General features: G+C 46.0%; 1 protein-coding gene across 3 annotated transcripts in view; it reads left to right on the forward strand.

Moving 5' to 3' along the window:
* Positions 1 to 2,834: 2,834 nt before the first annotated feature.
* The window catches only part of HRH1 (histamine receptor H1), a 167,803-nt gene continuing 157,517 nt past the window's right edge, over positions 2,835 to 13,120 (forward strand). For 2 of the 3 annotated variants that reach the window (XR_012060795.1, XR_012060793.1), the window contains exons 1-2: positions 2,835 to 2,984; positions 3,480 to 3,560. The gene's annotated coding sequence lies outside the window, so the exon portion shown is untranslated. Of the gene's footprint in view, positions 2,985 to 3,479; positions 3,561 to 11,906; positions 12,185 to 13,120 lie in introns of those variants that run through there. The other variant, XR_012060794.1, reaches the window with a different exon arrangement.

The raw sequence follows: 13,120 nt of genomic DNA on the forward strand, positions 1-13,120 counted from the left end.
AGGAAAGGGAAAGGTGTGGCAACCGATTCTTTCTTTTCCTTACTCCTTCGTTAGAGAGCTGAAGGTAATGAGTATGGGCAAACCGTGTGCATATCAAGAAGTGAAATAAAAACGACTCAGTTTTGTGCCGGTTTCTGCTGTTGCTGGTAAGCATGAAGTGCATACACATGTGCAAACTTTGAAGTACTGTTGTGTAATTCACATATCAATTAAATGTGCTTATATTCTTATTTGCACACTATAAAGCTGAACAGTAAAATTCATGTTAAGGATTAAGATTTTAAGTTTCCTTTACTTAGAATGACATTAAATAGCAAATTAAAGAAAAAAAAAACCATGACAAGTCAAGAGAAATACCATGGATGGAAGAAAAAGCCTTATAAATAGGGCTTCTTTCCTGCTCTTTGAACAAGCAGCCCTGCATATTCCTTTTGTACTGGAGCCTGAAAATAAAGCACTGGCCCTGGGGGAAGCCTAGGGAAGGCTGTTGCTTCTTTCTGTGTAGCATCCACCTCTGGGCCACTGGTCAGTAGGGCAGAGGGCAGGGAGAGAAAGGACAAGGCTGACCCCTCCACACCTCTACACATCTGCACCTGACCCTGAAGACCTTCAGAGAGTAACAGCTTCTGTTTCACTTCTGCCTCCCAAACCTTGAGCAAACGTTGCTTTTGGCCAACTTTCACCCAGAACCATATAGTGAAGCGAAATCTGGGGAAAGTCATTTTAGCCAAACTAAGTGAACAGTATAATGCAACCTCCCTCCTTCTCTCTCTTCATACATAAAAATAATAATACTAATAATATTTTAATGATGATGATAATGATGATAATGACTTTGGTAAACCATTTGAGAATAAGTTGCTGACATTTGGACCCTGCTTCTCTTAAAACATGAGAGGATCTCCTCTAAGAACCAGGATATCCCCTTACATAATAACCACAGTACATTGATCAAATTCAGGAAATTCCACGCTGTTGCAATATGACAATGGCATCTACAGTCAGTATCCAATTTCTCTAATTGTCCCAATAATGCCCTTTTTAGCAATTTTGGTCTGATTCAGGATCACACATCGCATTTAGTCTCCTGGCAAATATTTTTCAGCATCTATTACCCACCAGGCAGAGATGACCCACCCAGCCTCCCAAACTCACTCAGCATTGATTTTGGCAACTTGACCGTCTCCTCCCCACCCGCCAGGACATCTCATCTTTGAATGGAGCGTAGGGCAGGGCCTCTTCCTCTACCACTGTCTGCTTCCTGACAACAGCTAGGGTTTTGCAATGAGCATCTCAAAATAGGAGTGTTTCCCTGGGCTGGGGTACTGGGGTGGAGGCAGAAAAAGGGTTCAATTAAGGAAGCTATCACCTAGGGGAGGGGCCCAGGTGCCTCTCCTCACTTCTTTTTCTGGCTGCTTCTCCCTCCCTATCTCCTCTCCATGGCTGGCTACAATCCCTCCTGGTCCTTATTCCCTGAACTACAAGCACTTGAAGCCAAAATAGAAGAAAAGGAACTCTGAAATGAACCTCATATGTCAAACACAGCCACAATGATTTCCTTTGTGGTCCATCCCATCCATCCCCTCCACCTGAGGTGCTCTTTCAGACCCCTCCCTAGCTTTTCCTCTCAGCTATTCAGAGGCAAAATGAAAACAGGTCGGAGGGCTCAGAATAGGGAAAAATCTTAAGGGTCATCTGGTTCTATTTAAAGTTTGATCTGTTTTTAGGGACTTGCTTCTTCAACTGCCTTGTGCATACAAATCACCTGTGGATCTTGTCAAAGTGCAGAGTTTGATTCAACAGGTCTGGGCTGAGGCCTGAGATTCTGCATTTCTAATAAGCTCACAGGTATTGGTGATGGGACTTTCCCCACATTTTGCATAGCAAGGATCCAAAGAAAAGCCACCTGGCCTCTTCTTAAATACCCTCAGGGAGCAGACCACCTCTTTAGGAAACTCTAACTCAAATTGTCTTAAGCATAAAAGAGTTCACTGATTCACAAAACATTCCAGGTGACTGACTTCAGGCACAGCTGGATCCAGGTGCTCAAAGGATGGCATCAGTTGAATCACCATTCATCTCTGCTTTTCTCTGCCCAGCTTCACCCTCAGACTTTCTATACCCCTAAATGCGGGGCGGGGGGGGGGGTTGGTGAGGAGGGAGTTCCAGCAGCTTCTACCTACTAGATTAGCAACCACACTATAAAGTGAGATTCTTATGCCCAACACTCCTGTCAGAGTCTGGGACTGGGTCTCATGAGGCCAGCCTGCAGCACATACCCATCTCCTAACTGACTAGGGTGGCCAAGAGGGTGGAATGTGCTGCCTGGCCAGGCCTGGGTCACAAGGCCACCTCTTGGGGGATGGATCAGCTGCAACTAAGGACAGGAAATCAGAATCGAGAGAGGTGGGTCCCGAAAGGAGGAAGCGGGGAGGAGATGGCGGGCAGGCAAACGCCACAACGGCCCATGAGACAAAGCCATTCTCTCTTCAAATAACCCTTTGAAAGTCCCTCCTTGACACGAGTCTCCCAGTAGTTGCAGTCGGGGCCCAACAAGGGTTCTCCTGCCTGGTGGTGTTGGAGCCAAGAGAAGGAGACGGAGCTTGGCTCAGAAGCGGAGGACAGTTTCATGCTTCAGCGGAAGAACCGAGAGGCGCCAGCTCTCCCCTAAAGCCCACGCTTTACCCCTTTAACCGTCGGGTGGGGGCGGGGCTGCTTTCCAGTGATCTCGCAAGGTGGGCGGGAGTGGGCGGAGTTCTCGCGTGGCCAGCGCTGTGGAGAGCGTCGCGCCTCTGCACACGGCGCACTGCCGCCATCTTGGATAGCGCGTTGTGCTCGGGGCTTCCGCACACATCCCGCCGGGCTGAGGTGACCGCTCGGGTGTTTGGCCCCAGGAGCTCCAGTCTGAAGCGCTCGGTGCCAGGCCTCTGCACACAGCTCCCTGTAAGCAAGTGAGCTATAGGCAGCACAAAGGACAAAAAGAGGTTAGACTTTATTTTATTACAGATTTTGTTTTTATTCCCTGGAATTGTTCATGGGCTTCACTGGGAACATGCCCCTCTGTCTTCTGTCCTGCGCGTCGAGGGGCGCTGGTCCCTCTTCTGTGAGGGCTTCCTGCTGGGTAAGGGCATCGTCAGAGCCGCGGGCGGACGACCTTTAGATGGGTTGGTTGGTCACCAGGCCTCGGCCCTGGCTTTTCGTCTCTCTGACCTGAGGGATCACCATTGGTCGAACTTTCTGGAGGCAGAGGCCACCAGTCAAATTAAGATCCGTGGCCCTATTATCAGGAGAATAATGGTCACATGTCACAGGTTTCCTAAAAAGGCAGGTGTCTATGTCTTTGGTTTGTAGGCAAGTGTGCCCTGATGTTAAGGTTTGCTGTGGGGCCTGATGATCCTGGTCACAGTTTGGTGGGTTTTTTGGGAGAGAAGCTGCGGGTCAGAGAGAGGTTCTCACATGTCATTGGGCTGTTGCCCCAGGTTGTGTCTGCGAAGGTTGGAGCTTGCAGCCATCTTCCCGAGAGTGTGATGGGCCCACGGAGTGAGCCCTGCGTCTTCAGGGTGAGTGGGTGGTTAGGACCACCAAGTGCGGTCCCTTCTGCTTAGGGGTGAGCTGGGCTTTCGGGGCTGTGGATTTTCTAGGTTTTTAGGTGCAGTCAGTCTCCTGGCTGGAAGGCGTGGAGGGCCAGGTGGGTGGGTACGGGCAGAACCTGCTCACCATCTCCCATGAGGGCTTTCATGGTCTCTCCTACCTGGAGGAGAACACTTGGGTTGTTCCATTTTAAGGGAGTTAAATTAGAATGTTCCTTCTCTCAGGCTTGGGGAGTGGGTCTACCCTATAGGAGTTCAAATGCATTTAACTTCAACCTATTCTGCGCTAATCCCCTGCAGAGCAAGGCTATCAGAAAGCAACTTAATCCAATTTTCTTGAGTTTCCTGGTGTAGCCTGACTAAGGCTGGTTTCACGGTCTGATTGGATCTCTCTACTTTCCCTGAGCATTGGCGTCTCCAGGCTGAGTGCAAATCCATTTTATGCCCAGGGCACACATTACCCCCTCCTCACTTAAGACACAAATGGTGGACCGTTATCACTTTGCAGGGATCCTGGGAGCCCAAACCTGGGGGTTATTTCTTTTAGTAATGCCTCAGCTACTTCAGCTGCCATTTCTGTTCTAGCAGGGAATGCTTCCATCTACCTAGAAAACGTGTCTACTAGCACCAAGAGATACACCTGAAATTGCTCGGTACCCTCAGTGTGTCACTGAAATCAATCTACCAGTCTTTCCTCTGGTCTAATGGGCCTTATTTGGAGGCCTCTGCAGAGATCTCCTGTTGGGGATGTTACTTTTCATGCCAGGAGTTACCATGACCTCAACAAGCCAATTACATACTGCTTCCCTCCCATAGTGAGTTACTCGTGAGCCTCCCTGATGGCTTGAAAAGCTGCATTCGGGGAAGGAAGTATTGCCCATGTTCATTAACTAGCCACTCATGGCCTCCCAGATCTCTGTTGAAGCCCTACTTTCAAGCTTTGTCTAATTCTTCCTTCATGTAAATTGGTGAATACTTGGATGGATCTGGCCTCCCAGGTGTGAGAAGTAGTAGTTGCCGAGTTACTGATTCTAGGGTTGCCCTTTTGGCAGTTGCGTGTCCATTTTTGTCATTTTCCTTTATTACCTCTGCACCCCCTTTTTGGTGGCCCCTGCAATGAATCACTGCCACTGGTTTTGGAAGCTGTCTTGCTTCTAAGAGCTTCAGTGTGCTTAAGCCATGTTTCACCTGTTTATTCTCTGCAGTAAGCATACCTCTTTCCTTCCAAATAACCCGTGTGTGTGTAGGATGGCATACACATATACCAGGAATCTGTTTAAACTTCTAAGACCTTCCCTGTCCCAAGTGCTAAGGCTTTAGCTCAGCCATTAGGGCAAAAGTCCCTGGGGGTAGGCTTTGTGCCTCTGTGACTTGGGCCTGGGAGGTCACTGCATATCCCGTCAGCCTTTTTCCCTCCTGAAACTGTCCCCATCTGTGAATTCTTCAGGGTGTGGGACAGGTTCACTTCCTACTGAGATAAATTGTATCTATGGTTTCTGTACAGTCACGCTCTCGGGGTGTCAGTCTGTGGGTAACAGGGTGGCAGGATTTGGCGTATGACAGGTTTTTATGGTAGCCATTGGGTTGTCTAAAAGCATAACCTGAACTGGAATCAACCTTCCAGGGGATAGCCTTTCTTTTCCCTTAGAACTTGCTGAAGCTTGAACCTAGTGTGGAGTCCATACAGTGATTGGCTGACCGAAAGTTAACTTTTCAGCCTCCTTTAGCAGGGTTGTAGTAGCTGCTACTGTCTGTAAATAGGGAGGCCATCCCTTAGCAGTTTGGTCTGATTGTTTAGAGAAATAAGTAACCACCAAGTAAGGGGTCCTAGTTTTTGAGCTCATACCTTTAAGGGTGATTCCAGCTCTTTCATGAAAGTAAAGGTCAAAGGGCTTAGCTAAATCTGGGAGGGCCAGGTCAGGGGCCTGAAGTAACTACTTTGCCAATTCTTTTTTTTTTTTTTGTATATGTATTTTTTATTGAAGCATAGTCAGTTTGCAATGTTGTGTCAGTTTCTGGCGTACAGCATAATGCTTCAGTCATACAGGAACATACATAAATTTGTTTTCATATTCTTTTTCACTGTAAGTTACTACAAGATATTGAATATAGTTCCCTGTGCTATACAGTATGAACTTGTTTATCTATTTTATACGTAGTAGTTAGTATCTGCAAATCTCAAGCTCCCAATTTATCCCTTCCCATCCCCTCCCCCTCTGGTAATCATAAGTTTGTTTTCTATGTTTGTGGGTCTGTTTCTGCTTTATAAATAGGTTTGTTTGTCTTTTTTTTTTTTTTAGATTCCACATATAAGTGATATCCTATGGTATTTTTCTTTCTCTTTCTGGCTTACTTAGAATGACGATCTCCAGGTCCAACCATGTTGCTGCAAATGGCATTATTTTATTCTTTTTAATGGCTGAGTAGTATTCTATTGTATAAATATACTACAATTCTTCATCCAGTTATCTGTCGCTGGACATTTAGGTTGTTTCCATGTCTTGACTATTGTATATAGTGCTGCTATGAACATTGGGATGCATGTATCTTTTTGAATTAGAGTTCCCTCTGGATATGTGCTCAGGAGTGGGATTGGTGGATTATATGGTAAATCTATTTTTAGTCTTTTGAGGAATCTCTATATTGTTTTCCATAACAACTGCACCAAACTACATTCCACTAAGAGTGTACAAGGGTTCCCTTTTCTCCACAGCCTCTCCAGCATTTATCATTTGTGGACTTTTTAATGCTGGCCATTCTGACTGGTGTGAGGTGATCCCTCATTGTAATTTTGATTTGCATTTCTCTGATAATTAACAGTATTGAATATTTTTTCATGTGCCTATTGGCCGTTTGTATGTCTTCATTGGAAAATTGCTTGTTTAGGTCTTCTGCCCATTTTTGGATTGGGTTGTTTGTTTTATTCTTATTAAGTTGTATGACCTATTTATGTATTCTGGAAATTAAGCCCTTGTCAGTCTCATCTTCTGCAAATATTTTCTCTCATTCTGTAGGTTGTGTTTTTGTTTTGCTTATTGTTTCCTTTGCTGTGCAAAAGCTTGTAAGTTTAATTAGGTCCCATTTGTTTATTTTTGCTTTTATTTCTATTGCCTGAGTAGACTGCACTAGGAGAACATTGCTGAGATTTATGTCAGATAATGTTTTGCCTGTGTTTTCTTCTAAGAGATTTATAGTGTCTTGTCTTATGTTTAATAAGTCTTAAAGCCATTTTAGTTTGTGTATGGTGTGAGGGAGTGTTCTAACTTCGTTGATTTACATGCAGCTGTCCAATTACCCCAACACCATTTGCTGAAGAGCCTGTGTTTACTCCATTGTATGTCCTTGCCTCCTTTGTCAAAGATTAATTGACCAAAAGTTTATGGGTTTATTTCTGGGCTCTCTATTCTGTTCCCTTGATCCATATGTCTGTTTTTGTACCAATACCATGCTATTTTGATGACGGTAGCTCTGTAGTATTGTCTGAAGCCTGAGAGGGTTATTCCTCCAGCTTCATTCTTTTTCTTCAGTAATGCTTTGGCAATTCTGGGACTTTGGTGATTCCATATAAATTTTAGAATTATTTGTTCTAGTTCTGTGAAAAATATCCTGGGTAATTGGATAGGAATCGCATTAAATCTGTAGATTGCTTTTGGTAGTATGGTAATTTTAACAATATTAATTCTTCCACTTCAAGAACATGAGATATTTTTCCATTTCTTTAAGTCATCTGTAATTTCTTTAGTAAATGTTTTATAGTTCTCCACATACAAGTCTTTCACTTCTCTTGGTCAGATTTATTCCTAAGTATTTTATTTTTTTGGATGCAGTATTAAAAGGGATTGTTTATTTTCATTTTGTGATATTTCATTGTTAGTGTAGAAAAATGCCACGGGTTTCTGTATGTTAATCCTGTATCCTGCTACCTTGCTGAATTCTTTTATCAGCTCTAGTAGTTTTTGTGTGGAGCCTTTAGGGTTTTCTATATATAGTATCATGTCATCAGCATATAATGACAGTTTAACCTCTTCTGTTCTAATTTGGATCCCTTTTATTTCTTGCTTTGTCAATTCTTGAAAGGCCTCTTTGCAGTCTAAATTCCATTCAAAATGATCACCATCCTTTTCTTTCAACTTTTCATATAGAGGCCAAGCTATTATTAGACTAGGGATCCAGATGTGGCAAAACCCTGCCATCCCCTGGGACCCCCATAAGGTGTCTTCTAGTCCTAGGAGAGGCAAGTCTGCAAATTGCTTCTTCCCTTTCTTGGGATGGACTTCTCTGACCTTCTGGAAGAACAAAGCCCAGGGGGGTCACCCAGCCCAGGTAGTTTGTAATATTTGAGACTTTTTATTGGACACCTTGTATCCTTTATTGGTGAAGTGGTTCAGGATGGTTACAGTGTTTTTACAGAGGCCTCCTTAGTAGGACTGGCAATCATAATGTCATCTACATCTACATGTACCCTTCTCCAGATGTGGAGATCTTTTAGGTGTTTAGCTGAAGTTTCCCCAAAGAAGGCAATTTTTGAACCCTTGGGGCAGGATTCTCCAGCCGAATTGTTGCTTCTGTTGTGTGTTTGGGTCCTGCAACTCAAAAGCAAAAATTTCTTGTGACTCTGGGGCTAATGGAATACAGAAGAAAGTATCTTTTAAATCTAAGACAGAATACCAGGTCCTGGTGGATGGTAGAGTATCCAGCAGGCTGTAGGGGTTAGGATACTGAATGTGTATCCTTGGTGGCTTCAGTGACTGCCCAGCGTTCTCCACTGGGAGAATGGGGGTATTACAGGCTGACTGGCATAGTCTAAGAAAACCCTGGTCAGTTAGGCCCATGATCACAGGGACAATGCCCAACAAGACCTCCAGATGGAGAAGGTACTGTTTTCCTTTGGGCCGTGTGTGTCGGGTTTTAGACGGACTCCCAGGGCACTGGCTCCTGCAGCTCATCCCACCTGTCCCTGGGCCCAGATCTTGGGATTTACTCCAAGGAGGTCGACTTGCTCTCTCTGGGGGGTTTGTTCTTGGCCGTTAGCATTACCATCTTGTGCCCCTTGTCTACGTTTGTGTCCCACTGGTGGGTAGTAGCCTCCAATTTATGTAAGATACCTCTTCCTAGCAGGGATATCGGGCATTCAAGGACATACAGGAAGGAATGGGTGAGAGTGTGTTCATCCAGTTTACATTCTGATGGTTCTGTGAATGCCTGTTCTTGGGCTTTCTCTGATACTCCATAATTTTACAACTCTTGTGACCAAGTTTGCCTGGTCTGGTTTCAGAACTGAGGAAGTGACTCCGGCGTTGACAGGAATTTGACAGGCTTGCCCCTACGTTCAGTGTCAGCTGGGGGTCCTTGGAGGCCAGTTGAAGTGCCAGCTTAGGAGCCCCCGGCCTCATCATTCTTCATCTGTTTGGACCATCTGCCTCCAAGGGTGATGGCTGGAATCTGACATTTCTGTCCCCCTTCAAGGGCAGAGAAGGCATTCTCCCTTCCAGTGTCCCTTTTGTTTACTGACTGGGTCCTAGTTTCCTTGGTTTGCCATTCCTTTGTGGGGGCCAGAGCCCAATTACTGGAGCCGGGAGTCTCTATAAGTAGTTAGTTCAGATTCCCATTCTGACCAGTTGGTATTGGAGAGCAGCAGCCAGCAGGTGGGCTTGCCTCTGGGCCTTTTTACCCTCTGACTTTTGCTCCTCTGCATCTCTGTTATTAAAGACCTAGTAGGCAGCCTTGACCAGGTGAGATGTAAGGGTATCTGGTTCTATTTCCAGTTTCTCAAGTTTACATCTAACGTTGGGGACACTTTGGAAAATGAAATACCACCTCAGGATTGCATTCCCTTCCGATGACTCAGGATCAGTGGCTGTGTAAATTTGGAGGCATTCCCAGAGGTACTCTAGGATGCCCAAGGGTTTTCCATTGGCTCCTTTATCTTATTCCAGTTGACAGGTTTGTTGTTTTTTTTTTTTCCTGCTGCCTGGATTCCCTTTAGGATCATGTTTTTATAATGGGTTATTCTCTGTCTTCTACTTCGTTCTTCATTGTCTTGGTGTTCCCAGTTGAATTCCTTTTCTGGGACTACTTGACTCCCTGGTCTAAAAATAGCATGACCTGTGCTGTTTTTGTTCTGTTTGCTTCCTCTGTCTTTTCAAAAGACCATGGCCTTTTCTTCCCCCATTAGGAGTACACTCAGGAGGCTCTGGTTGTCAGCCTAGGTCAGGTCATGGGTCAAAAAGAGTCTCCTAATCATATTTAGAAACCCCTCTGGATGTTTCCTCAACCCATATCTATGACTGTTCCAGTTATACAGGTCAGAAGTTGTAAATGGGATGTGTACCTAGATGAGCCCTCCTTCTGCACTGGGGACCTGCTTCAAAGGGAGAACTATTCCTGAATTTCATCCCTTTCTTTTGTCTCTGGCATAATAGGTCCAGTTGTAAAATGGTATTGTAATTTAGAGATCCATGATGGGCCAGCTTCCCATCTCCCAGCTAGTACTGGAGCCATACTGTATTACATGGGAAGATTAAATGTTTTGGGGTCAGGGATGATACCCTAAAAACTCCCAGTTCTGCAAGCTGTGCCCTAATGGGCTGTCCTTTGGTATGGTGGTGGTTTGTTTCTGTATACCTTAGATGTTCTGTTTTTTTATTTGTTTCCAGCTACCAGGGTTGGGCAGTTTGAGTGATTTGTTGGCAGACAAATGCCACAAAACTTGACCCAGATAAGATTTCCAGTTTTTGAAATTTGGAACCAGCACCCAAATATTAATGGGTTCATCAAAAGACCAAAATGGGAGGCATTCAAATGGAGTGGACTCTGATAACTGGGGGTCCCCCCTGAATGTATAATGGTTTGTGCTTGAGATAGTCCCTCTTCAGTCAGAATGTCCCACAGGAGGTTAGACAGGGCTGCCTCTGGCCCAGAGCAGCTTAGCCGTGTTAGTTTCTGACCAGCTTCATCTGTTAGTGGGTGTTACAGCTATCTGGCGGGGCGCGGGGGTCTTCTCTTTCCTCCTTTCAGCTGAAAAGGAGGAGTTTTTGGACTTCCTGCCAAGAGATAGCTGAAAGCATTAGGGATTCCCACGGGGTACTGACCCAGTCACCGAGGCAGCTGGTATTCTGTGCTTATCCCCGGAGAAGAGTCTGTGGAACCTCGGTCAGTGAAGGATTACTGAAGGTTCACCTTGCAAGCAGAGGACAGAAGAGGGACTGGGCTGTGAGTACTTCCTGTTCTGTCAGCAGCTCACAGGGCTTCCTAGTAATGGGGTTCTTGGTCTTGCAGGCAGCTCACAGGATTCCCCAACCCACTTCAGAGAAACCAGCACTAGCTGAATGAGGTCAAATTGGTGGTTTGTCACATACCTGCCTTGGGACCCTTTCACACTCTAGTGTTCCCAGTATCCTTTCCTGAACTTGAATCAAGTGTCCTCATTCCATTTTGCCAGGCATCCTCATTACCTGGGTGTTTTCCCAGTCTTACCTCTTGGCTCACGGAGCAGGTCACTGTTCTTTACCAAATCGAAAGTGACTATGGAGCATGGTACCCTTGACCCTGGAGATCAGCACAGAGAGCAGAAAGCCCTGGGGTGACTACTACTGCCTTCTGCAGGGGTCGGGAGGACAGCACTATTTGTGACATTGGGCCAGACTCTGGTTGCTCCCCATGGTCCCCAGGCATTCAGGACCACTGGAAGGCCAGCTAGAAGCAGCAGGCAGACACTTGTGAGTTTCAGTCTCCAATCCCAACGGTGCCACAGTGTGATCCCCTCAGGGGGGTTGCAGTCCCGATGACTCTGGGGGCCACACTGTGTGCACACCACATCTGGGTATGAGGGTGCCCGGCAGAGTTGCTCTGAATTCGGCAGGAGGCTACTGCTTTTCTACTGTCAGTGTCCTCAAACCAGAGGCAGTCATTCCCACACAAACCTCCCAAAGTCTCTGCTGTCCTCCCACTGGAGCCCTGGGCAAGCTAGGAGCCGAATGAATAGGTGTAGATGAAAAGGCCATGGTCCGTCCTGTCTATGTTGCCAGAATTTATTACCAACCCTTCTTAGTCAGGCCCCAGCAAGGGTCCTTCTGCCCAGTGTTACTTGTGCCAGTAGAATGAGACATGTTCAGTTCAGAAGCAAAGGACTGTTTTATTCTTTGATCAAAGAATGGAGAGGTGTGAGCTTATACTCTGGAGCACACACTCTCCTGCTTTATAGGGTTCTCCTCAGCAGGGAGGGGGCGGAGTTCTCACTGGTCGGGCACAGCTATGCTGCTCACAGCTCCAGATCCAAGTGCCGGGCACAACATCTCTGCACATCTTGAATTGCAGTACCATGTGCAGAAGTGTTGGGCACAGCCCTGTCCCACTAGGAAGTCTAATCTGAAGAACTGCGTACAAGACCTCTGCACGTGGCATCCTTTGAATAAGTGAAACTGGACGAAGCACAAAGGAAAAGGAAAAAAAAAGTTTCGACTTTTTTATTACCCAGATTACATTTACATTCTGCATGAATTTTTGTTGGGTTTTGCTGTTGACCATGGACTTGATTACTCCCATTTGATGGATGAAAAAATAACGCTTAGAAAAATGAAGTGATTTGCTTTAAAGAAAATTTTATTGAATAAATGAGTAAATAAAGCAGTAAGTCGGAGTGTTCTATGACCCCACAGGGAACAAAGGTGTATGTGTTAGGGGTGGGTGGGAGACCCCAGGAGACAGACTCCAGTTCAACTGAAGGAAGCATGTAATCCCGGTCAGGAATCTCCGGCAGCAGAACAAGCTGCCTTAGTAGTGAGTGAGATTCCCATCCCCAGAGGTGTGCAAGCAGAAGGCCCCACCTTGACACAGATGAAAGGAAGATGAGCGGTGACTGCACACCTGGGAGGGGCTGATTCTATGATTCTTCTGGCAGCTGATGTTTTCTGAGCTGGTCCAAAGGGAGAAGAAACTTGAGACACTCGAAACCAGAAAATAAGCATTTACTCTTTCCTCACCCTGCCCCTGAACACCCCCTCCAAGAATAACATTTCCCCAAGGGCATGATGCCGAGTTCTGGCCCATTAAAACATTAATTTAAAAAATTGGCCCTTGCACTTAACAGTGTTTTTAAGCTGAAGCTTTGCAACAAAACAGTGGCCTCATTAGACTTCTTTTGAAGCGAGGAAGCTGACCCCTGGTGAGATTAATAGGGTCACGTGGGGCCTGCAGCTGGTCCCATCTGGGACTTGAGAGCCAACTGGGACATTCAAAATTGCATCTTCTCAGCCTCAGCTAGAACTGGGCTCTCAGCCTACACCCTATCCAGCTCTCTTGCCCCAGACCCTTACCAGCCCTCAGTCTGGGAGATCCCCGTCCAAACAGCTCAGTTGAGGCCTCTCCTCTCCCACATCTGAGCAACTGCCACCATTCACCTGGTGGCTGCAGTGGCTTCTTCACTGGCCTCTGGCTTCCACTCCTGACTCTAACCCGCTGTCCACACATAGAGAGCTCTTTCTAAAACTTATACAGGTCATGAGATCCGCCTGCTGAAAACCCTCCAGCAG

The sequence above is a fragment of the Vicugna pacos genome, chromosome 17 (genome assembly GCF_048564905.1).
Source record: "Vicugna pacos chromosome 17, VicPac4, whole genome shotgun sequence".
NCBI lineage: Eukaryota > Metazoa > Chordata > Mammalia > Artiodactyla > Camelidae > Vicugna > Vicugna pacos.